This window comes from Amblyomma mixtum, chromosome 7 (assembly GCF_055824585.1).
Source record: "Amblyomma mixtum isolate Tamu chromosome 7, ASM5582458v1, whole genome shotgun sequence".
Classification (NCBI taxonomy): domain Eukaryota; kingdom Metazoa; phylum Arthropoda; class Arachnida; order Ixodida; family Ixodidae; genus Amblyomma; species Amblyomma mixtum.
The window spans coordinates 136,608,732-136,632,140 of NC_143018.1; the positions used below are offsets into that span (position 1 = coordinate 136,608,732).

The 23,409-nt window shown below is 51.0% G+C and overlaps 2 pseudogenes across 1 annotated transcript in view; both read right to left on the minus strand.

Moving 5' to 3' along the window:
• The window catches only part of LOC149337667 (complement C3-like), a 166,087-nt pseudogene that overhangs the window by 65,730 nt on the left and 76,948 nt on the right, over nucleotides 1-23,409 (minus strand). The window contains exons 17-24 of the transcript XR_016284417.1: nucleotides 23,152-23,334; nucleotides 22,006-22,192; nucleotides 21,154-21,386; nucleotides 20,420-20,625; nucleotides 19,313-19,412; nucleotides 17,847-17,948; nucleotides 15,886-16,074; nucleotides 15,540-15,615 (exon numbers count right to left, since the gene is read on the minus strand). The product of XR_016284417.1 is annotated as a complement C3-like (transcript). The remainder of the gene's footprint in view (nucleotides 1-15,539; nucleotides 15,616-15,885; nucleotides 16,075-17,846; nucleotides 17,949-19,312; nucleotides 19,413-20,419; nucleotides 20,626-21,153; nucleotides 21,387-22,005; nucleotides 22,193-23,151; nucleotides 23,335-23,409) is intronic.
• On the minus strand, nucleotides 2,558-4,274 carry LOC149337668 (uncharacterized; annotated as a pseudogene).

The following is a 23,409-nucleotide window of genomic DNA, read 5'->3' on the forward strand; positions in this document are numbered from 1 at the left end:
TCGGTGTTGTCGTCGTAGTTGAGGCATAGTCTTGAGTACTCGTCGATGGAGCATCTTTGTTATTGCGCTTAGAAGCAACCTCACCTTCAGAGGCTGCCTTATTCAGTTTAACCTTCGGGGGGGGGGGGGGGGGGGGGAGCGTCCACGCATGGCGTAACCTCGGCTAGGAGATACAAAGCGCGGGGACGATGGCGACGGGGAACGTGATAGGCGGCTTGGCGATGAGCATTCTTCCCGACGCAAAAACTCTTCGATTTCGATTTCCGCTGGTCGCTGGCCGGGTCGGGGTCGTGGGGCGTCGTAAGAGAACACTCGGATGCCCATTCTCTTGTATGGGCAGTACCGAAGAATATGACTGGCTCGTCGCATTTCCTCGGCCGTGTGCGACTCCCGTAGGACGGGCGGTTTGGGGCGAGAGGGCGGCGGTCCTGCGCAGCTGGCTGAGGGCGATAGGGGCTTGGGTCCCGTCGTCGAGGGGCAGGACGGCGCACTGCTGCGGCGTAAGTCATAGTTGGGGGCTGCAGAGGCTGCGAGGGTGTCGGCGTCACACCCAAGGCCTGTTGACCCTCGTCGAGGACGACGTCAGTGAGCGATGAAAGTTGCGGCTGCGTTCCTGTTGGCAGTAATCGTCGGAGCTCTTCTCGCACAACTTGACGGATAACCTCCCGCAGGTTATCGTTGTTAACGGTGTCCAAGCAGTTTGCTGACAAGACGCGCTGCTGGCGCTCATATTGGCGGGCTCGGGCGTCAAGAGTTTTTTCCATTGTTGATGTCTCTTCTACGAATTCCGCAACGGTTTTCGGTGGGTTGCGGACGAGGCCGGCAAAGAGTTGGTCTTTAATTCCTCGAGTAAGCAACTTCACCTTCTCTTCTTCCGTCAGGCTCGCGTCGGCACTCCGGAAGAGACGCTTCTTTTCCGCAGTGTACACTGCGACGGTCTCGCTTGGGTGTTGTATGCGAGAGAGCAGCAGCTGCTGGGCTGTCTCCTTTCTCACGACGTTTGTGAAAGTTTTGAGAAGCCGCTCCTTGAAGGTTTCCCATTTCGCAAAGCTGGCTTCTTCATTCTCGAACCAGAGTCTTGCTGGTCCGTCCAGGGTGAAGAAGACGTACCTAAATTTCATAGCATCGTCCCAGTTATTAAAGACAGCCACACGGTCGTACTGCTCCAGCCATTCTTCGGGGTCGGCGCCAGGCGAAGCGTCGAAGGTTGGTGGCACCCGGGGCTGCTGCAGAATGATTGGAGTGGTCGTCTGGGGCAAGCTCATGGTGAACGTTGCTACTTGCTTTCGCTTCCGGGTAGGGTCCGGCAGATTCCCGAACTCAGGTGCGTCGCCTAGCAGACGTCGGCTTGCGCGGTGGACTGGAGTCAGGTGCTTTGGTGAATGGCTCAGAGGGGTTTCGTCACGACTTGCTGGGGGTGTCCGGTGCATAGAAGGCTACCCAGCACCTCCACCGGATGTCACTTTGTAGTGACGGCAGTCCAGCGGTCAGGAATACAGCAACAAGGCTTGCAAACGAAGCTCTTTATTTGGGCTGACTTCCCAGCACCTCCACCAGATGTCAAGTTGTAGGGACGGGAGCCCAGCGGTCAGGAATACAGCAACAAGGCTTGCAAACGAAGCTCTTTATTTGGGCTGACTTGTGCCCGCAAAAGAACTGAATCACTCGGCGGCGGCGTAAGCAACAAACGTGCTCGTCAGTCGTCGAACTACGAATGCCCGCTGTTCGCGGCATCGTTCAATTTAAAGCCGGCAAGGCAACTTCGAGATAACAGGTCGAGATCATCTAGAGTAATCTGGAAACAGGTAGGTGCAGCTCGGCATGGCTGTGATTAATCGAGATTAGTCCGGTCGCTTCTCGCGGCAAATGATAACACCGCTTTCCTGCGGCCTTCCGCGAACGAACGGACACTAAAATGATATGTGGCAATATCTACATTAAAGTCCCTGCCATCCTGGCAGGTGGCAGTTAATGGTTTAGCGGAAGAGTTCGCTAACCATTGCCAGCACTCGCGCATGCAGCCCAAATCTCTCTATCGCCCCACGCACCTATGAGCGTGAATCAGGTGTCTACTGACCCAGGGAGCTAGTTATGCGCACTTCCTTTCCTTAAAATGACCAGAGTGTATTACATAACGAACGCCGACGGTCTATGGCTACAGCCCCGCGCTTATGGAACAATGCTGTCAATGCCAATGCATGCAGCACACATCTCTCACTACCACCACTTAGCTTAAAGCACGATTGAGGTGTCCGCTGTTCCAAGAGGGCACTTATGCGCCTTTTCTCTGGTTTAGGTGTCTACCGAGATGTGTGAGACAGATACTGCACATTTACGTTCCTCACAAAACAATTTACCAATTTTACCCTCTGCTTTCCAGCTCTTGTTCCATTGGTTTCGCAGCTGTGTGAGAGATATACTGCACATTTCCTTTCCTCAAAAACCAATTTACCAATTTTACCCTTTGCTTTCCAAGCTCCCGCTCCATTGGTTTCGCAGCTTAACGGATGTCTATCCACTGCTGGTTGGTGGTGGTGAAAACTTTTAATTGCTGATAGTTTGGGAGCCACAGAGGGCCCCGCTACATGGTAGGCGTCCCTAGTCCGGGACACCGCATGACAATGCCCCGTCTCTCGCCCGTGTCACCAGAGCCCTTTGGGACTCAAGCGAGGAGCAATTGAGGAGGGCAGTCTCCCATGCCTCTCTGGAAGGGGTAGGGAAAAGGAGGAGGCGGGAATTTGGAGTACATGAACACACCATGTGGAAGATATCACACGTCTCCCCACAGTGCGGGCATCGCCCATCCGTGTTAGGATCGTAATGCTTTAAGATTGCAGGACAGAGTACAGTACCTGTCTGCAGGCGCCTTAAAGTTCGCTCCTCCGTCTTACTCAGCCCCTTTGCAGGAGCCGGGAAAAGGCGGTGGTTGTCGCTGTAATGCGTTATTATTTCCCTGAATCGCAGCAGCGGCTGGTTAGTCTCCGAGCCAGAAGAGCTGGGATGAGGAGCCCGGTGAATAAGCCCTCGGGCAGCCGCGTCAGCGGCCTCATTCCCTCGTAAGCCCTGATGGCCAGGAGCCCAAATGATTCTTTTCGGTGTTGGATCAGTGGCAGTCCGTCTTAGAATACAAGCAGCTAAGGGGGCGATCTCCCCTGCCAAGTAATGGTCACAAGCTTTTCGTGAGTCCGTAATGATGATTCTCGAATTGGCGTGGGCGGCAGCAAGCGCTATCGCTACTTCCTCGGCTCGCATTGAATTCGGGGCTCGAAAAGAGAGTCCATCAACGTGCATTTCCTGGTGAACGACAGCGGCCGTGTAAAATCCCTTGGGCGATGGCCCTGCTACGTCTACATAATATACACCGGGTCGGGAGCCGTGTTGTCTCTCAAGAGCCCGAGCCCGCACTTGTCGTCTGTTTTCGTGCATGTCGGTGTCCATGTTACGGGGGAGCGGGGAGACCCAGAGCATATGGCGCCACAGTACTGGGATACGCTCCGCCTCCTCTAGAGTGCAGTCATAATGGATGAGTAAGCGGTTTAGCAGGCGGCGCCCACGGGCCGTCTGCACGGGCCGAGTGTATTGGTTCACGACGTGGGCCTCCCGCAGCTCCTGGTAGGAGTTTATCACCCCCAATGCCTTGAGTTTGGCATTAGAGGTAGCCACCGGGAGATCCAGGCTCGCTTAGTTGCCTTGCGGATGATGGCGTCTATTCGCGCCTCATCTTGCTTAGTAGTGCGGAGATATGGCACAGCGTAGAGGATTCGGCTAGTCACGAAGGCATAGACGAGCCGAAGCGCGTCCCTGCCCCGCAGACCGCCCCGATTGTTGGAAACGCGGCGGATCATGCACCCTACCTGTTCGCCTACTCTCTTGAGTTTCACAATGGTGGAGTCCGGTCTGAGTCTGTGGTGAATAAAAAGGCCCAGAATGCGGAGCTCCTCCACCTCTCTAATAGGACCTCCTGACAGAGAGATGTGAATTGCTGTCCTATCCTTTGGGTTCGCTCTGACATGCAGAAGCTCTGATTTCGCTGGAGCACATTGGAGCCCACAGTCAATAGCATACGCATCGACTATGGAAGCGGCCTGCTGAAGGCGGGCCTCCATGTCCCCAAGGCTCCCCTCAGTAATCCAAATTGTAATGTCATCTGCATATAACGCGTGTTGAATGCCTTCCACCCGGGCCAGTTGGCTTGGGAGGCGCATCATAGCTATGTTGAACAGGAGCGGTGATAACACCGCTCCCTGAGGGGTACCCCGTGTTCCCATCATGTAAGGGCCGTATTCCGCGCCCTCAATCCGAAGAAAGGCCTGGCGATTACTCAAGAAATCTCTTACATACGCGTAAGCCCTATCCCCACAATCGGTATAACGCAAGTTGGCCAGGATGCTTCCTTGTTTAACATTGTCGAAAGCCCCTTTCAGATCAAGGGCGAGGATGGCTTTGTCATTGTGTTGCATAGTTGTGGGTCGTATTACATCCCTGTGCAGCTGGAGAAGGACAACCTGTGCAGACATGTGGGGGCAAAACCCGAACATGGTGACTGCAAAAACGTCCTGACTCTCCAGGTATGGAGAGAGGCGATCCCGAACCATCGTCTCCATAAGCTTGCCCGCACATGGGGTCAGTGATATGGGCCTCAGGTTGTCCGTATTCACAGCCTTACCTGTTTTAGGGATAAACGCTACAAGTGACGTTTTTCACTTGGGAGGTAGTGGACGCCACCCCAGATCTGGTCGATGTATTCTAATAAATGGAGGTAGGCTGAGTCCGGTAGGTTCGCCAACAGGTTCACTGTTATGTGATCCCGTCCCGGAGCCGTACCCCGGCGCATTTTTGCTAAGGCCGCCTTAAGGTCGTGCAACTCAAAAGGGGCGTCAAGTGTTTCATGAGGCCTGCCAGAGTACATGTACTCAGGCCCAGGCGGGTCCTCCGTACGACAGAGATATCTATCGCCCAGTGTCCGCAAGTTGCGCCGTCGTACCTTGATACCCTTGCAGAGCCTGCCGGAGCTGCTTTTGCGTCTCCCCTCTCATTTGGGAGGGGTCGATTAGACGGCGAAAGAGACGCCACGTCCCCTTCGAGCTCATCTGATGAGCTGCGGCGTTGCAGCGTGCTATCCAATTTGTATCTGAGAGTTCGGCAGCATACGCTGCAGCCTGCTCTGAGTTTGGCTATGCGGTCGCGTAATTTGCGATTAGTTTTCTGCTTTTTCCACCGTTTAGTTAAGCTCCGGCGCGCCTCCCACAAATGCAGGAGGTGGGTGTCCACTGCGGGGATCTCTTCGGTGGTTGATGATGATGATGATAACAAATTTTATTTCCACCGATGTAGGAGGCCCCCTACTCCCCGTCCCTGGCACGCAGGCATAGGGGACTGGGGACGGGACCTCCGCGACTAAAGACTGGCGAAGATACATTGTCTCTTCGCGGCTTCAGGCGCCAGGCGGACAGCTCGTGTCTGGTCGGCGGGGACCTCGCTTTGCAGAAGGGCCTCCCAGGCTTCTCTACTCTTAATATTGTCCTCAGCACCCGGGGATCCAGGGCATTGCCAAATGATATGATCGAGGGTCCTCCTCGCTCCGCAGGTCTTACATTTGTCACATTTTTTATCATCTAAAGTGGTTTGAAATAACCAGACAGGGTTAACGAAATTTCTGGCCTGTAATCGTCAGCAGGCGATGGCCTCTGTATTGGTTAAGTTTGGATCTGGTGGTGGCATTAGACGCCTGCCTAACCTGTAGTGCACGGCGATTTCCGCGTACGTTTGCAAACGTTCGTCCATCCCCTGGGGGTCAGGTGGCTCTACAGTTACCGGAAGTAGAGATCTCGGGCTAACATGTGGGCCGCCTCGTTACCGGGGACGGATGTGTGTGCTGGGACCCAAATTAAGGTGATCTTGCGATCAGTTTTGGCTGCGGATAGAATTCGAGCCGTTTCTGGCGAGACCCTGCCCTTTCCGATGTTGCAGATTGCTGTCACTAAGAATCAAACTAGCCTTGGTTCCGGCGCAAGCAAGCGCTATTGCGACCTCCTCGGCCGTATCTATGTTTATACTCCTAATGGAGGCGGCGGCGACTGGTGCACCTCGGCCGTCGACTACTGAGGCGACCGCCACCCCCGACCTGCCACTCGCTGCGTCCACGTAGGCAACCTCATTTGCCCTGAAATTCCCGGCCCTTTTAACCAGCGCCTCCGCCCTCTTCTCCCGTCTTTCCCTGTGATGTTCTGGGTGCATGTTGCGGGGGAGGGGGGAACGATGATATTCTCGCGACATTGTGATGGTAGGGAGACCTTGTCGCATATGCCCCTATCTACTTTTCGGCCGACCCACTCCAAGATGGTCCGGCCCGTATTCGTTGTACTCAGTCGTTCGAGCTGGGCGATTCGCACCGCCTCGGCGAGTTCAATCCAAGTATTATGCACCCCCATTTCCAGCAGGCGGTCTGTAGAGGTGGAGATAGGTACTCCCAGCGCCCTCTTGACGCAACGCCGAATAATTGCGTCGATCTTCGCTCTTTCGTTTACCCTAATATCGAGGAATGGCGTGGCATAGCATATTCGGCTACTAATATACGCCTGCATCAGTTTCAAGAGGCTACATTCTTTGAGGCTCCTGCCCTTCAGCGCGACCCTCCTGAAGATCCCTGTTACTTGCGCAGCGTAGTTGCTGAGCTTCTTGATCGTTCCTTCATTGTAACCGTCCTCTTGGATAAAAAGTCCGAGGATCCTGATGTGATTAACTTTTGGTACAGCTTTGCCCTCTACCTTAATTTCAAAATTCCAGTCGCGCTTGCACCGGATGCGCTTTTGGATTGTAAACAAAAAGTTCCGATTTCTGCGGCGAACACACAAGGCCCCTTTCGGCCGTGTAGGACACTACAGTGTCTTCCGCTGCCTGCAGCCGCTCTTCTATGCTACCATCACTACCACTGTTCAACCATATGTTGATGTCATCTGCATACAAGCTAAATTTTATGCCGTCTATGTTCCTGAGTGCGGCGGGAAGGCCCCTCATTGCCACGTTAAAAAGGAAGGGGGAGAGCACCGTTCCCTGTGGCGTTCCCTTACTTCCCAGGTAAACCTTGGGGAATTCTAAGTCATGAAATTTTAGTTTTACCGTCCTGTGCGACAGGAAATCCTTGATGTATTTATACGTCCTTTCGCCGGCATCTATGTCCTGAAGCCCCGCAAGGACGGCCGCATGCTTAACATTGTCGAAGGCTTTGGTTAGATATAAACCTAAAATCACCTTCGCGTCTTTGGATCTCGAATTTATAATGTCATGTTGCAAGCGAAGCATCACGTCCTGCTTACACAAGCCCGGCCGGAACCCGACCGTCTCGTGCGGCCACAGGTCGTTCTGCTCCATGAAGCGTGTCAGTCTAGCCTGGATGACGCGTTCCATAAGCTTTCCTACGCACGAGGTTAGGGAAATTGGTCTCAGATTTTCTAATCCGGGCGGTTTACCCGGCTTAGGGATTAGCACCACGTTTGCAGTTTTCCATTGCTGAGGGAGACGGCCGCTACTCCATACCTCCTGCATGTATTTCGTGAGCGCCGTTATTGACATGTCGTCCAGATTCCTTAATAATTTGTTCGTAATCCCGTCTGGGCCGGGGGCCGATCGCGTCTTCAAAGTCAAAATTTCGGCCCTAACCTCCGCCTCTGTTATGGCGCATCGAGAGTCTCGTTAGGAGGGCCGTTGTATTGCGGGAGGGGGAGAGATTCTGTGTCGCCGATGTAGGTGTTTACTAATTTTGCCTCGAGCTCCGCGTCCGTCCCCTCGAACGCGTGCCTGGCCTTCGCCAATCTAGTGCCCGATTGTGTTTTTGAGCTATCAGGGTCCAGGAGATGTCGCAGCAGGCCCCACATCTTGGAAAGGCTCATATTGCCTTCCATTTCATCACATCTACTACACCAGTTTTGCTCAGAAAGTTTAATTGCGTATTCCTCAATTTCCTTATTATGTCTGGCTATTCTTCGCCTCAAATTTCTGTTCCATCTCTGTGTGCTTAGACGCTTTTCCATGCCTCGTTTAGCTTCCCACATGTGCAAGAGTTTGCTGTCGGCGGTTGTCGGTGCGTCTTCCTCCTGTAGGGTCATGGTAGCGGCCTTAACTTGGCGCATGAGGGCTTCCACCCATTCGTCGATATCCTGGATGTTCTGCTCTACGTCGGAGCTTTCTCTGAGTTTTCTGAATTTATCCCATTGAGTTACACTCGGTTTTCTGCTGCTTCTTACTTTGGCTCCCCGTTTAAGGGTTACTGCGAGGACGTAGTGATCGCTCCCAAAGTTGTTGTCGGTGTTTCTCCAGGTAATCTCTGCAACGTTTCTGGTGAAGGTTAGATCTGGGGTAGTGTCGACGCTCACGCTGTTTCCCACCCTGCTCGGACAGCCTGGGTCCGTTTGCAGTGTGAGGCCCAATTCATGAAAGTCTTCCCACAGCTGCCTTCCCTTCGGGTCGTGCCTATTGTATCCCCACTCTTGATGGGCCGCGTTAAAGTCCCCTACAATTATCAGCGGGTTTGTTTTTGCCGCCTTGATGGCTTTGCGAAAGAGGGCCCTGAACCTAACTTTACGTTGCTTGGGGGTGTTGTAAATGTTTAAGAGGAAAATACTGGGCTCCACCTTCCAACCCGTGAGAATTTCAACGAGAACCGCCTCAATGTCACGAGAACTGATTTCGTGTGCGATTGCCGCTACGTTCCTTTTGACGAATGTAGTAACCCGAGATTTTTCCCCGCGGTCGCTAGCAAACGCTTGATATCCGGTAAGTTTAACCCCGCCCTTGCCCGTTTCTTGCAGCGCTATGGCTAAAGGTTTCTCATTTTCCTGCTCGAGGTACTGTTGCACGAGCGCTCGATTACGCCGGAACCCTCGGCAGTTCCACTGCCACACAGTCGAATCATTCTTTGATAGAGTTCTGGCCATATTCGGATTGGTGAAATACTGGCTGCGTCCCCGTGATAGCGCCAGAGGCTGCGTTCCCGGCAGCAACTGTAAGTTGTTCCTGAATCTTATTTAGGAGACCCATAATTTCGATCATGCCAGTCTCGATCCTCTCGAATCTCGCCTGGTACTTCGCGTCTAACCTTTGTTCTAATGCCGCAAGCGGATCTGTCTCCCCACCCCTCCGTTTCTGCGGGGGAGGTCTAATCGGCTCAGTGCCCATCTTTTCCTCCTCCGCCGCCGACGGCGCGTTTGGTGTGAGCACGTTTGACGCCGGAGGTGGGGGAGCCGATTTAGCTACCTGTCCTGAAGAAAACGCTTGCTGAGACGAGAGGGACCCCGCGCATGTTTCTTGGTTGAGGTCGGTGAAGGTCCTCAGTGAGTTTTTTAATGATCTTCTTAAGTTCACCGACTTCCTTTTGAAATTTTCTATTTCTCTATATTTCTCATCTTTCGCCTGGGAGGCCGCGCTGCTGAAACTTACGATTTTACGGTTCCCGCTCGGGCTTCTCTTCCGGGGGGCCCACGGGTTTCTCGCATCCCTGGAGCTGGAACTGGCCCTGGTTCCGAACCTGGATCCGGATCGTCCTCTGCCCCGGGAGCTCGAACTGGAACTGGCCCTGTCTCCGGACCTGGATGCGGATCGCCTTCTGCCACGGGAGCGCGAACGGCCTCTAGGAGATGGCGTAGGCCCTCTGGATACGGAGCGCCCTCTGCTGTTAGAGCGCGACCTGCCCCGACGATGGTGCTGTCCGGGGTGCCTGCCCATGGTCTCTTGCAGGCTCGGGAAATCTTCGGCACGGAAACCCTCGTAGTTGTTGCCTCGTAGTTGTTGAGCTTCTCGGCAGCCCGCCGCTGCTCCACGATGCGCGTCTCTTGGTTGGGGCCAAGGTTAGGATTAGCCTCCTTCGGCGCCGCTTTGCCTTTTATCTTGCTAGTGTATCACTGCCCGGGCACATTTAGCTCGCTCGGATCAATGTCCGTCCCTTCGACGGTCTCCATCATCGTGCCTCAGCCGTTGGGCGGGACTGGGCCGCCGTCGGTGGCTGCACCTCACTAGGCCTAGCGTTCGGCTCGGACGCTCTCCGCGGAAACGTCCCAGAAATGACAGAAAAAATAAAAAAGGCTCCCACCTCGGAAAATTTGATATCCGCAGTGGACGCTCGTCGTCTTCTGTCGATTCGAAAGGATTTCGGTTTCCGCACCGCAAGATTTTCGTACGAAGTGGCCGTGGTCGACGGAGCCCATCGACCATACGTCCGCTCCCTACCGCTGCCTCGACGGAATGGTTTGTAGTGTTGTGACGTGTTGTTTCTGAATGTTGTACATGTGGTTAGCCCACTCCGCGTAGCCGCCGGAAAATAGTACGGGAGGGTTAGTGTGATTTCGGAATTTGTGCCAATCGGTCAGCTTCGCCTGACCCCATTTTTTGCGCGCTGCCTTCGCCAGGAGTGTAATCCGGAGAAGGAGGTGATAGCTGCCTAGAGAATCTCCCAAGTTCTCCCAAGCAGCCGCTCTAGCATTTTTAACGAGAGAAAGGTCTGGACACGTGTCGCGAGTTACCGAATTCCCCACTCGGGTGGGATACGCCGGGTCCGTGAGCAACGTGAGGCTGCGGGTGGAGATGAGCTCCGCCAGCTTACGTCCTCTTGCCTGTTCGAAGTGGTAACCCCAATGAAGGCTGGGAGCATTGAAGTCTCCAACGATCTCTAGAGGCTCTTCGGCTGCCATTTTTATCGCGCGAAGGAAGATTTCATTAAAAGTTAAGCGCGGCTTATGCGGAGGGCAGTATATGTTGAGGATATGTACTGACGGGTCGCGGCGTCTGAGAGGCAGTAACCCGGACCATTGTATATTCTTGCTCGGTACTCAAGTCTAAGTCGACCTGAACCACGGTGTAAGCCTTATTCACGAGGATGCACGTAGAGGGGCCCCCCTGAAAGGTGCTGTAGCCTGATAATTTAGCGTCTATGCCGGGCTCCTGCAGGGCATTGAGTGCCGGCATGTCACCTAGGGACTGCAGGTAGAGCTGGAGGCGTGACCGTCTTTTCCAAGCTCTGAAACCCCTGCAGTTGCATTGGATTATCTGGAATTTTTCAAGGTTTTTATCATTCCTATTAGATCTGCTAGCCATCTTGTTCTATTTATTTACGGTCGAGCGGACTAGCTCTGGACGGGAGCCAGCGCAACCCCAGCGAGGGGCCGCACCGACCCACCAGCTGCCGAGCCTGAACCATGTTCCTCCGCTGCCTGGCGGGAGGCTGTCTTACGTTTGAGGTGAGGGGATTCGCAGCTAGTGGCGTTCTTAATTTGGGTGCTGACCCAGGGCTGCACGGCTTTAAGGACCGAGTCAGTGACCTGGGCCATAAGGTCGGGAAGTGCTTGCGTTAAAGCTGCCTTGAACATGTCCTGGAAGGACTCGCGGACTGCTGACATGATTTGATTCGGGAGTGTCGCCACTTGCTCCTCCAGTTGCTCGGTTTGGCGCTGCAGTGCATCTAGGCCGGCGACGCGGCCAGCAGATCTAACTACCGTGTCCCCGCTCTGCCGCGAGACGCTAGTGCGGCAAGATGTTACGGATGATCCGTCATCCTCGTCATCTGGCTCAGCTTCTTGCATTGGTTCGGATGACCCGGCCTGTTTGGCCTCTAATTCTTGAATTTTGTGCGCTAGAATTTGGTTCTGGCGCCTGAGCTCCTCTACCTGCTTTTGTAGGGCGGTTTTGGTAGGGGAGGGACGGGTAGGGGAGGGACGGGTAGGGGGCCCGGAGACTGCCCTACTCCAACTGCTCACCTGTGGTTGGACGGGTGCCAAGGGCGGGAAGTCCCTGGCGTTGAGGACCGGGGTCACCGCCTGGGTCGCGGACTTGACAGGTTTCGATGTGCCGGGTTTGGCCTTGGTTTCCTGATCGGCTGGCGCTTTCTTGGCCTTGGGCGGAGGAGCCTGCTTGGGCCCCGTCTTTGTCTTCGGTTTGGATCCGGATGGGGAGCTCGGCTTGATGGCTTTCCGGAACCGCCCGGCAAACCCAGGAGCTCCGGTAGGGTGGCTGCCTCCGCAGATGAGGCAGCTCGGAACACAATCATGTTCCGCCGGGCCGTCAGCAGTGGCATCGGAAACCGGGACTCCGCAGCGTTTGCAGCGTCCCGGCTGCGGTCGCAGGCACGCATCGGCCCGATGGCCCACTGTGCCGCAGCGGTGGCATGCTGGCACTGTTTTCTTGTACAGGCAAACAGGGAGCCGTTCGTGGCTGTACAACACCGTCTTGGCACCTTGGTCCCCGCGAAGGTGATCACCGCAACTGGGGTTCCCCCTAGCTTGCGCACAGACACCAAATTTTGTTCCGCACTGAGTTTTCGTTTAACGCTTTCTGACATTTCGTCTGGCGAAACAGTCACGACGCCTCGACAGAACGCACCGGAGAGTTTAGGGTGTCCCCGGAACGGTAGCTCGCGTTCCCCTACCGGCAGCACAATATCCCGGAGTAGCTTCTCCGCGACGCAGGCCCCGGCGCCGTTAGGCTTAGCACCACCACGGCGTGACCAAAGCTTCAAATGACCGAAAAGTGGTCAAAAGTTGGCCCCACCTTAACAAACGTGCTGTAGACGGGTGCCGCTGAGGTTCCTGGAGACGATGATACCAGACTGGCAGGGGAAAAAGTTGGTGTATCGCAATTGATTGCGATTTGTCATGGAGCCGACGCGGTATGCGACCACTTCCGTCACCCCCGCGGTCGGAGCCACTGCTGGTTACAACCGGCAACGACGGGTACAGCGACGCCGCGAAACGCAGAAACGGCCCCAAAGAGCTGCGCTCTAAAATGAGATCAAATGCAGCTTCTCTGCTCGCGCCCTCTTTGTCGTCAGATAGGCTGGCAACGCGTCCTAGCTAATCACGAGATTTCCTCTTTTACAGCGATAGCTCAACTTTTAGCAAAACTCGAGTTACAGTCCGTGTGTTCGTATGACCTTCATATGCCCTTCGGACTTTTAAAATTTCATACCAGCAGCCTTAAGTGAGACGCCGAAGCATACTTTGACTATGGCCAACGTCTTGAAAGTAGACCCGTGTCGTTTCGAAAATAATGCCCATCCCTCCCCACAAATTTGGTCCACCTCAATCCCCGAAATTTTACCTTTATCGATAGGCATCAAAATTGATGTGGAGGCTGATTTTAATGTGCTCGATACAATGGTAGTCTGCGAATTTGAACCGGGCGACTCCCAAATTTGGCCCACCGCACCTCCGAAATTAGCCTGGACATGTATGCCTAAGGTAATTGGAATGTGCTCAGTACTACGGTAGTCTTCAAATTTGACCCCGACCATTCCTAAATTTGTTCCAGCCCCGAAACAGGAACCTGTTCAATTTGGACTAAAATCGATGTCCAGTTTAATTTCTCTACAGACATCGTGACGGCAATCTCCAACTTTGACCAGTGTTATTCCCAAAATTTGCCCCCGCCACCCTCCGAAATAAGACCTTCTTCGATTTGTACCAAACTATGTCCCGCCTAATTTGACCGTAGTTATTCCATTGGTTTCATCTTGGTTTAATCTTTGAGAGGCCTTGACATTTAAACGGAGTCAAAAGCATGCCGTTTAAAAATATTTGCGTGCTAGACTAGCAAGAAGAGCTCTCGCTCCATCATTTGGGGGAAAATCGTTGAACCTCTGCTAGCTTTTTTTTTCATCTATTTTTCGTTGTCCACAACTATTCGTTTTATTAATGCTACAGCGTAAACAATTGATTTGGAGAAGATTTGCTGCGATTTCTATTTTAAAATTTTCTGTGATGGTCAGTAACTATTTTTGTTAATTCACGTGACACTCTGCTCTCTGTACAGCACCACATACTCCATAGAGTCCCTCGGGTTGCCGAAGTGCTCTCCCTGTAAGTGCACTTAACTTGCTTTTTACAGGAGTATTACATTTACTAAGCAATGCGGTGCTCGCCACAGCCTCGATTCAAAGTGGCTGCAAATAAAAAAATCTCTGCCTCTCCCGTAACCGAGAGTAGAGTAAGCATGAAATGTTTACGGGCCTAATGTCATCTCGGTGGACACCCGAACCGCACCGTACAGGAAGGAAGGAACGCCACCACCCGTTCAGCGCGATGCCTTGCCATTTGGTTTTTTGAGGAAACGAAATGGCGCAGTAATTCTCTGCCATCTCGGTGGACACCCGAACCGCACCGTAAAGCAAGGGAGGAACGCCACCACCCGTTCGGCGCGATGCCTTGCCCTTTGAACGCAGCGCTTCTCCCCCGGGCCCCTGTGCACCTGCGCAGCTTTGCTTCGATGCGCGAAGCCCCTAAGAGATCACGTACGACAACGAAGTGTACGTGGCATTTATGTGCTTTTTGCAGGCGTTATTAGAAATCGGAAATTATAATTCCGTGCATTATCAAACGCACAGCGCGACTGATATCTTGATAAACATTGAGAAGGCACTGGCAGCAGTTATTTCTTGTGACTCGTTTGGAGACCAACCGTTGCTTGCATGCCGGTCGCGTAGGAGGGCTTAGAGAGTCTCGTTAAATCTCGTTAAGTCTCGTACGGTGCCCGGATGTTCTCGTTTCAGAGCCCGGATGACTGGAATTCAGTGCCCGGATGACTCGATTTCAGTGCCCGGATGACTCGATTTCAATGCCCGGATGACTCCATTTCAGTGCCCGGATGACTCGATTTCAGTGCCCGGATGACTCGATTTCAGTGCCCGGATGACTCGATTTCAGTGCCCGGATGAGTGGATTTCAGTGCCCGGATGAGTGGATTTCAATGCCCGGATGAGTGGATCTCGGTCTCGGCGTGACGTCACCACACTGCCGACAACGGGGGCTAAAAGCATTTCATGCTTAAAAATTGCGAGGACACTTTGGCAACGAAAGCACTGAAAGGCGAAAGCCGAGGACACTATGCTGTGACGAGTTCCGGTGGATGTGACGTTACACCGTTCCCGTGGCTATATCAATGCCGAAATTATACAGATTTTTCTATCTAATTTGACACAAATCCGACGTTTTTCTGACCATTATTTGGCAATTTTCACTAAGCCGTGAGGACTTCCGGTGGATGTGACGTCACACCGTTCCGTGGTTATGTCGACGTCGGCGCTATTTGGACGCAAATTTGACTATTTTAACTGTAATTAATTAACAATTTACTCTACACTCATAAAACGTGGCTTCTCGGTTCATTTTTTCCTCCTCTATTTGAAGCAACCATTGGTTTTATGGTATTTCGTTTAGTTTCCGAGTTAACACGAGTTAAACGCTGCCAAACGTCTGACACCCTCTGCTAACGGACAACAGTATGAGCCATTAAAGGCTGTCGCCTTAAAATATATTCATCCACCCATCGATCATGCATGAGAACAGGAGAAGATTGCTCCATAGCTTCAGAAAAGATATTGAGCAGAGGAATTTTCTTATTCTTTTTGCTGCTTGCGCTCGCTGACAATGGCGTTAATATTCAAGAAGTGAAATGGTCGGTACTGGTGAAAATGATGTTGGCAAACAGGTGAAGCTTTCAAGAATTTTTGCCCTATTAGTGTAACGTTGACCAAAGGTAAAGTGAAACAGAAAGCTTACCAAACGCCCCCTGGGGTATCCTTGAATGTAGAGAAGGAGCCATTCTTGTTGCGAAAGGACAGTTGCCGTTGGTATGCTGCGTCAGAAAAATGCAAACGCTGAATACAGCGACCTGACACATTTCTCTACCTCTGCAGTTTTTTTTTTTTGTGGGAGAGCTGTGATGTTTGCACCTACGCCCCTTAGCATCTTCTCTTTGCCACTTGCAAGATTGAAACGAGTAATAGATTGCCAAGATTGCAGATTTTACCCTTATTTTCTGCAGGTCACTTAACATCTAATATGCAGCAGTTTTGGGTTCAAAAGAAAGAGCAGACACCTGGTTCTCCCAAAGAAATGATCTTACCTTCCGTTAGAAAGCCACGGCTCTTCTCCTGCAGGCTTTTGTCTGTTAGGCTGCCCCGGGTCAGGTAGTCATGGGCGTAGAGCGCTTGCGCCATAAGAAAGGAGTTCTGCTCCCCGTTCCCCGCAGGTATTTTTAAGAGAGTTTCCAGCTCTTCAAGCGTCTCCTCAACAGGTGGTCTCATCCGATTTCCTGTTTGACATAACGTTGAAAAGCTATAAGAGATGCGAGAAAAAACACCCTCTCGCGACATTCTCAATGTGCGCGTGGTCAAATATAAAGGTGATTCGATGTGCTTAATTGCATGCAGCGATAGGTGCAGCAAGTTGACAATAAATGGTGTAATAGCCTTCGTTAGCACCATGTCACCTCTACTATGACATCTCTGAGGCTATTCAAAGAAAAAAGGCGCATTGAGTCAGCTTGGAAAACCGACTCGGCAAGGAAACCAGGCCTCGGGATGTCGCAGCATTGCCCTGAATAAACGACTGGTGTGTGGTCATGTTCAGCATCGCGCTCGTGTATATCGTGGAACAGAATACCCTCTCCCACGCATTAACCGTCTGCCATACACTGCTGTACAATTTCAGATGTCCCGCGGAGTGGAGGGGTGAGAGACAGGGAATAAACAAAACTGTCAGCTTTGTACTACCCACTAGACCACCTCTCGCCATCTCTTCAGTGGCCTTGCGCTTGTGGATATTCTACATATCGCACAACGCATTTTTGGTAATGCCATATTCCTGAACTACATGACCCAGGGGCATCTGCACATTAATGTCTTAGACCGATATGTCAAAAAGCTAAAGTTTTCGGTGACGAAATTTTCCGCCTCCTACTTTGTTTACTTTGAAAACAGCTCTTCATATATTTATCCCTGTAATAGCGACAGTACGTGTAGAGAGGCGAACAGGTTCAATTGGCTGGTGGGTAAGCCTGGAGGAACCGCCAACGAAACACGGCCGCAAATAATGCACGTACAAGAGCGCGACAAAGCTTAACCACATGCGCTGTCATCCGCGTTGTTGCAAGAAAACAGGTGCCTGCAGGCGTTCACTGACTTGCGACATGCCATGCCACGGCGTGATGATGGGCTGTTGTTGTTTGATGAGAAAGGATAATTTTAATTTTCTTGACTAGCGTTGTTCTTTCTACAACTGCGCACTGGAGAATGCACAGCAAAAAGCGCTTTTTGATCTGGATTCTCGAGTGCGTAGTTGTAGAAAGAACAACGCTAGTCAAGGAAATTATAATTGTCCCCAGATATCTTCTCGATATACAACAATAGGAGCATAAGAGCGGCATATCTTTAAGAGGAATCTCGATAGAGCAGACAGACTACGGAAAACATTAACACTTCTCAAGCTCTCCGCAATACAATAAGAGCAACATTAACAGCTTTAAGGCAAGGCGCAATGCCTTTTTCTCATCGCCCTCTTTCCTTTTATGGTCAACGCGTGTTTTGCACTCGATCACAAATCTATCTCTTCTCTAAAAGGTTCCCTGACCCAGATTTGAGAAACGGCATGGCTGGCAGTTGGCACGCCAAGGACGAATCTCTGAAGTGCTTTGCGAATTAAGCTACCTGGATGGTTAGCGCAATTCGTAGAGACTTGACTCTTTAGAGGCGATTGTCTTGCGTGCAAAACATGGTAGCGGGTGAGTTTTTCTCTAGCAAGAAAGCCTTCACAATTCACATAGCTTTCCTGTGCAGCCTCATGGATCCCCTCTGGAAGGTTTTATGCTATTAATTGCTTTCTTTAAATAATTACAGTACCAGGAGTAGCTTGGAAGGATATGCACTGACGTCGCGGCTTGTTCGGGGTCGTTATTTTGTTTCTTTTATTGCACGTGTCGCAGAGCATACAAATACTGCATATAAGGGAGTGAGCAGAACGTTGTGACGGCACTTACATCGTAACTATGAGCAATAAAGACCAACACCGAAGGCTGCCGTGTTTTACCTGTAACGGAGAGCGAGCAGCTTTTCGTGCCTGGCACTGCGTCCGGTGGCAGCAGCGTGTTTACAGAGATAACTTGTCGGTTCGCTACATGATCGATGACATCTGGCGAAAAAGAAGGCAAAACGCATCAGCTCGAAGATACAAAGCACTTTTTGTATCAAAAATATGCATTGGACAGTGCGTCAACCATAGCAGAGTTTCGCGATAAGTTTTAAAGAAATGTAGGAGAACTGACCCACCTATGAATTAAGCAAGCGGTCATCCCTACTAAAGCCACCAAAGCCGAACACTGTCTACTAATGGTTTTGTAAAGCACTTTAAGCGGCTCGTGCGGAGCGCTTTTTTACACCGATAGGGTGGATTAGCGACTGTAGAAATTTCAATGAAATTTACTAAGTACTTTTCATTATAATAAAAAAAGAAAACATATACATGAGCGCCAAAGGTTCAGGTAACTGGAAACATCGCAGACAACTATTTTCACCGCAATGTGACGTTTTCTTTGTCGTCCTAGAGAGAGTATCTGTATCTTCTCTTAATGTGGTCTTAGCTCTCGATTGCTTTGATTTTTATATCACTTCACCTTTTCCTCCACCACGCCTGGATTTACCTCGCTTTTATTTTTAAGGCCATCTTTTTCTCACTGTCTGCGGGAGAGAACCCCTATTTTCCCTAAATCATGCCACTCTTTCACTTGCTCTGCCCTTCCCGCGGCTTTTACCTTTTTCATTTTTATTATGTCAGATGATAAAGTCACATGCTTATTGTCTTCTCCTGGGTTACGGTAATGCTTTCCTTGCTATGTATGAATGCCGGCCTTAAAATTTCTTGATCCTGTTCTTTGTTTTGTGATTCCTGCACCCATTCAACACATTATTGCGAAAACAATTTTTTATTACAAAAAAATGCGACGATATCTAAGTATTAGAGGATTTGGTTCGGCAATCCTTCCGCCTCTACATTTTTTACATACACAACCGCAGATGAGGAAAAGAGATTGCAAATAAATATTGTACGATAATAGCATGTTTAAATAGTAGTTTTGATTTTAACATATGAGAGGAAAACTTCCTAAGAGAAAACATAAGAGAAGATATCATGAGCAGCTTTAATAACAATTTCTTCAGCGCCTAGGATACAATAGACCACGATCCACTGTGAGAAGATGGCTTCGAAACTCACTGAACTTAGCGAAGGGAAAATGAAGTCTTATTCCAGCAATTGTCTGAGGCCATTTGTCACATATCAGTCATATGATACGAGCGGTGGGGTTAGATTTTGATTGATTCTATTCACTTGTAAAAAACATAAGGCTGGATCTGCGCCTTAACCGCGTCAGGGGTCCTCTGACAACCAAAGCACAAGTACCTATTTCGAGCTCGGCGCCAGGGTATCTTGGAGCCGTGAGGTGTCAAGTTAAGCAACATAACGAGCATAAAACGGCGTATCGAAATTCACGGTCATACCTTCGTAAATATCCGCGATCGCTCTCCGAGTGCTGATCCTTCCAGCATTGGTTGGGTCGATCGGTACGGTGACCACTTTCTCTACTGGCACTCCTTCAGGCTGTCGGAAAAGTAAGCAGGTCCTCGGTTAGCATTCATGGCCATCATTTGTAGCAAAAGCAGTTCTTTCAACACCTTCATCGCAAGCAGCAGAGTCGCAGAGCCAGAGCCTTATAGAACCCTAGAGATGCCTGTTGCTGACTTCCAGCCTCCTTTAGTGAGATCTAATCAGGCAGTCGTCCGCAAAGTTTCCACACATCACTTATCATATTCTGCTGCCACCAACTCAATTATTCCGTGCCGCTTTCTTCACAGGAATAAGCAGGTCTATGACCCACGTGGTACTGATTCAGCAATCCCCGTAATGTTGCTGGCACACCAAATGCTTTAAAGGACCAAGTCAGCCTTCTTTCGCGGCCAACCACTCCTTGAGGTTGATGAGTATTATACAGAACCCATCTGACGGATCCTCGCTTTGAAGCTAGGTTGGAAGGTTTAAAAGAACTGTAGACTCTCGTCACTAAACTATAAAAATGGGCCTTTTTTGTCAACTTCGGTCGCTGAAAGAGAACCCCTGGCAACAGGAAAACATCATTACAACTGATGCTTCGCTCTTCAATAGAAATGTACGTTGCAATATATCGCAATGCGTATGACATAAGTTCTGGTGCACGTCCTTCAGGTATCTTCCTGCAACTTTCAAAAGACCAGTTGTAATGTTAACTTACGACGACACTGCCATGCCATGTTTTGTGGTTTTCGAATGCCTTTGTGAAGGTACCCTTGCAGTGGCGAGAGCACACGTGTCACCAATGAGCGCAACATCCAGAGTGGGCAAGCGTGGCTACGAGAGGAATGGTAACAGTGTTCGAACTTACTCCAGTTTGAGGTTTGCTCGAAAACACACTGAGCATACATCACCGTCAGTTCGGACGCCCACTGCCCTTTATTCAGGTCTGCTTTCTTCATAGCCTACAAATGATATGCCACCAAGAAAACCACCACTGCCAGGAGCTGAGCAAATCAAGCGCTATGCTACTAGGACTTTGAATTGTTTTTTTTTCTTACCACGACATTGAGCTCTTTCTCGACGACGTCCACGCCTTGTGAGGTTAGTACCCGGACCTTGATTACGAAAGTGCCCTCACGCAATGGCACAACGGGAAAAGTGACGCTAGACGCAGAGTTGGTGGTCACCAGCACGTTGCGCCCTTCCGAGCGCTCGCCTCTTTGAGCACCGGTGCACAGTCCATCGACCCCGTATATGTGGACGACTCCCTGCAGCGTGAAGAAGAAAAGCCATCCCACATGTGGAGAACACTATCGGCAAGGCGGCGCACTTGGCTTCACACAACTGTCTTCAGGGTCCAAGAATAGTAAGGCTAGAAATACTACACCCCTACGAGGAGGAGCACTGCCAAACCTACCTTGATTATATAAACACAAATGCGGCATTACGGCTATATAACGTCTCTTCCTCGGCTCATATCACCACCATAGCCCCAACCAATCTGGATAAGATTCAGTTTGGCCAGTAGGAATAGCTTAGTTTCCGGTAGAAACATACTACGTCCTTGATGCCCAATATGCAAATATCCTGGCCGAAATCAATAAAAAAAATGATGCACGGAGAGGCAAGTAATACGGTGAGCATACGATGGATGGTCACTAATGGTAACAAATTGGAATTCAAGGGGCCGAAAGAGTTCCGAGACTTCCTGAGACCCCCCTGATTTCAAGCACTGCTCGCCACTACTATGCTTTCAATGTGTCTCAACTCATCACTTTCGGCGGGGTCTCACTTGCCTGCAGCGACTGCTTTCCGTAGTTGTACACGGTGGCGAGCACTTCGATTTGCTCGTTGCGCACCACCTTGTAAGGCAGCGCCACCTGTAGAAAGACCGGCTGGAATGCGCGCACCTCCTCTTCCTTGGGCACGCACACCCCTCCCGCGGGAGAGACGCTCACCGCATGCACCGACCACGTGGTGATGCTGTGCGGCAAGCTCACCGCGAATTCCGCAACGCCGTCCGCTCTGCGAAAGGGACGCGGCAGCGACGGCTGTTAACACAGTGAAGTTGGAGCATGCAGGGAAGCTGTAGAGGAATCAGAGGAAATTACACAATCGTTACACTATATTACCTAAATAGCGAAACCCTGCTGGAGCTCTGTCGTGGCAGTAGCGTGTTCCTCGTGCTTTCGACTCCCTGCTGCGAGGCGCACCGCACGCGTTCTGTCGTAGAAAAAACCACTAGGACTGTCTAAAAGCGATTTAGGCCCATAGACGCCATGTTTTATAGCGATCTTGTCATTTTACTACCACGGATTAAAGAGCGTCAGTGTAACGTTCACCTTCACATGTGCGGTGCCGATCCGGTGGCTAATAGTAAGGCTAACGACTTCGCGTGCGCCTCGTGAACTCTAGTGAATTTTGTCCCCGACACTACGTCGGTCTCCTGTTACACGGGATAAGCCGATTTTTATCGTCGATATCTGTGCTGGTACAAACGTTGTACCGAAAGTAACCTCTTTTGAAAGTATTATGACACAATTGGCATGTACCACCAGCATTCCGATTTTCTTGCCATCGATGCAAACCGCTTCAGGGGTCGTTAGGAGCTTTATCTCCTAAAAAACGTCCTCTGTATCCTTACCCGATCACTTGCTCGTCGAAAAGCCATGTCTCCCGGAAGTCCTTGCGGGTGAGTGTGGCGCCAATATGGTCATCATCATCTGTCCCATGTGTCTTGCCGGGCTGGACCCGAACCCGCGGAGAAACTGCGCCATCTGGGCGAGCTTGCAACAGGTTGTGTACCCCAAGCCACGGGACGTCGATGAAGGCTAGTTGGAAGTGAAACACAAATTGCAGGCTCACCATCATGAGTAACCAACAACTGTGCGAAGCTAATTAGCTCCGATGCAGTTCTTATGAAGACCATAATTGACCACACACAGCGTACAAGCGTGCTACCGAAGCAGCACAGGTAATTGGCAAAATATTGGAAATGGCTGGCGCCACCCTAGTCCCTTGTAGGGCCGGCCTTTGCCAAGACATTTCGAATATTGGGACGATTAGCTCTGCTGCTTTTACCCTATTAAAATTGCCTTGGCGGGAGCTCATATCCTCCATTAGGCTTTAGGCAGAGCGCAAGCGCAGGCTGTTTTCTGGCAGGCGTAGCATAAATTCGCCGTAGCACACATTTGCCACGCTGGGTCTGCCATGTTCCACATTTCCCACTATTATGATACAAGGTAGATATTTCCGACTTTGAAGCTACGAAGATGCATCCGGAAATTTTTATTGCATAAAAAGCGGCGGCGATGTGCTAATTTGCCGCTTGCAATAAACTACCGATTGAGCGTTAAAACTTACGATCGCGTTAATCAGTCGAGTTTTTTCAGTTTAGGTTACGAGACCATCTGCGGGCCTACAAATTAAAACCCAAACAGGCACTCCATATTAGGTGTACTGAGGGCCCGAGCTACTCTGAAGAGAGATCCGCCTTGGGGACTCAGTGGCGACGGTATTAGACTGCTAACACCAAGGCCACTGAACCAAATACATACCGTGGCGGTTGCATTTTGATGTAGGCGTAATGCTAAAATATTCGTGTGCAGTGCGATGACAGTGCACTTCAGAAGTGCGAACATCAATTGACCTCGTTTAACCCGAAGCCATCCGCTACCGCGTTCTTCACAGTTGATATGCAGCTATCGAATGCTAAACCACGCGAGCAAGAAGCCCTTTTTCTAAAATTGACGTCAGAAATACCGCGGCATTGTCACTTTTTTTTACTCACAGGGCTGAGGGATGGTATCGAGGCAGCATTCCTGGAACGCCTGCGCGCAGCCCTCTCCCCTCTCTCCGGGAATGTAGCGTCGAACGATATGCGACCGCGTGACGCAGGCCCTGTTGTCCCTGTCTGGTTTCAGGCCCAGCGAGCAGCATTTGTCCAGGAACGGGTCACTGCTGTACTCGTTTGCTGCGGACAACACCAGAAGAAGCCGGTGTTAAATTGTGTCAAGGAGATTGCAGCACAATACAACTCAAGAACGAA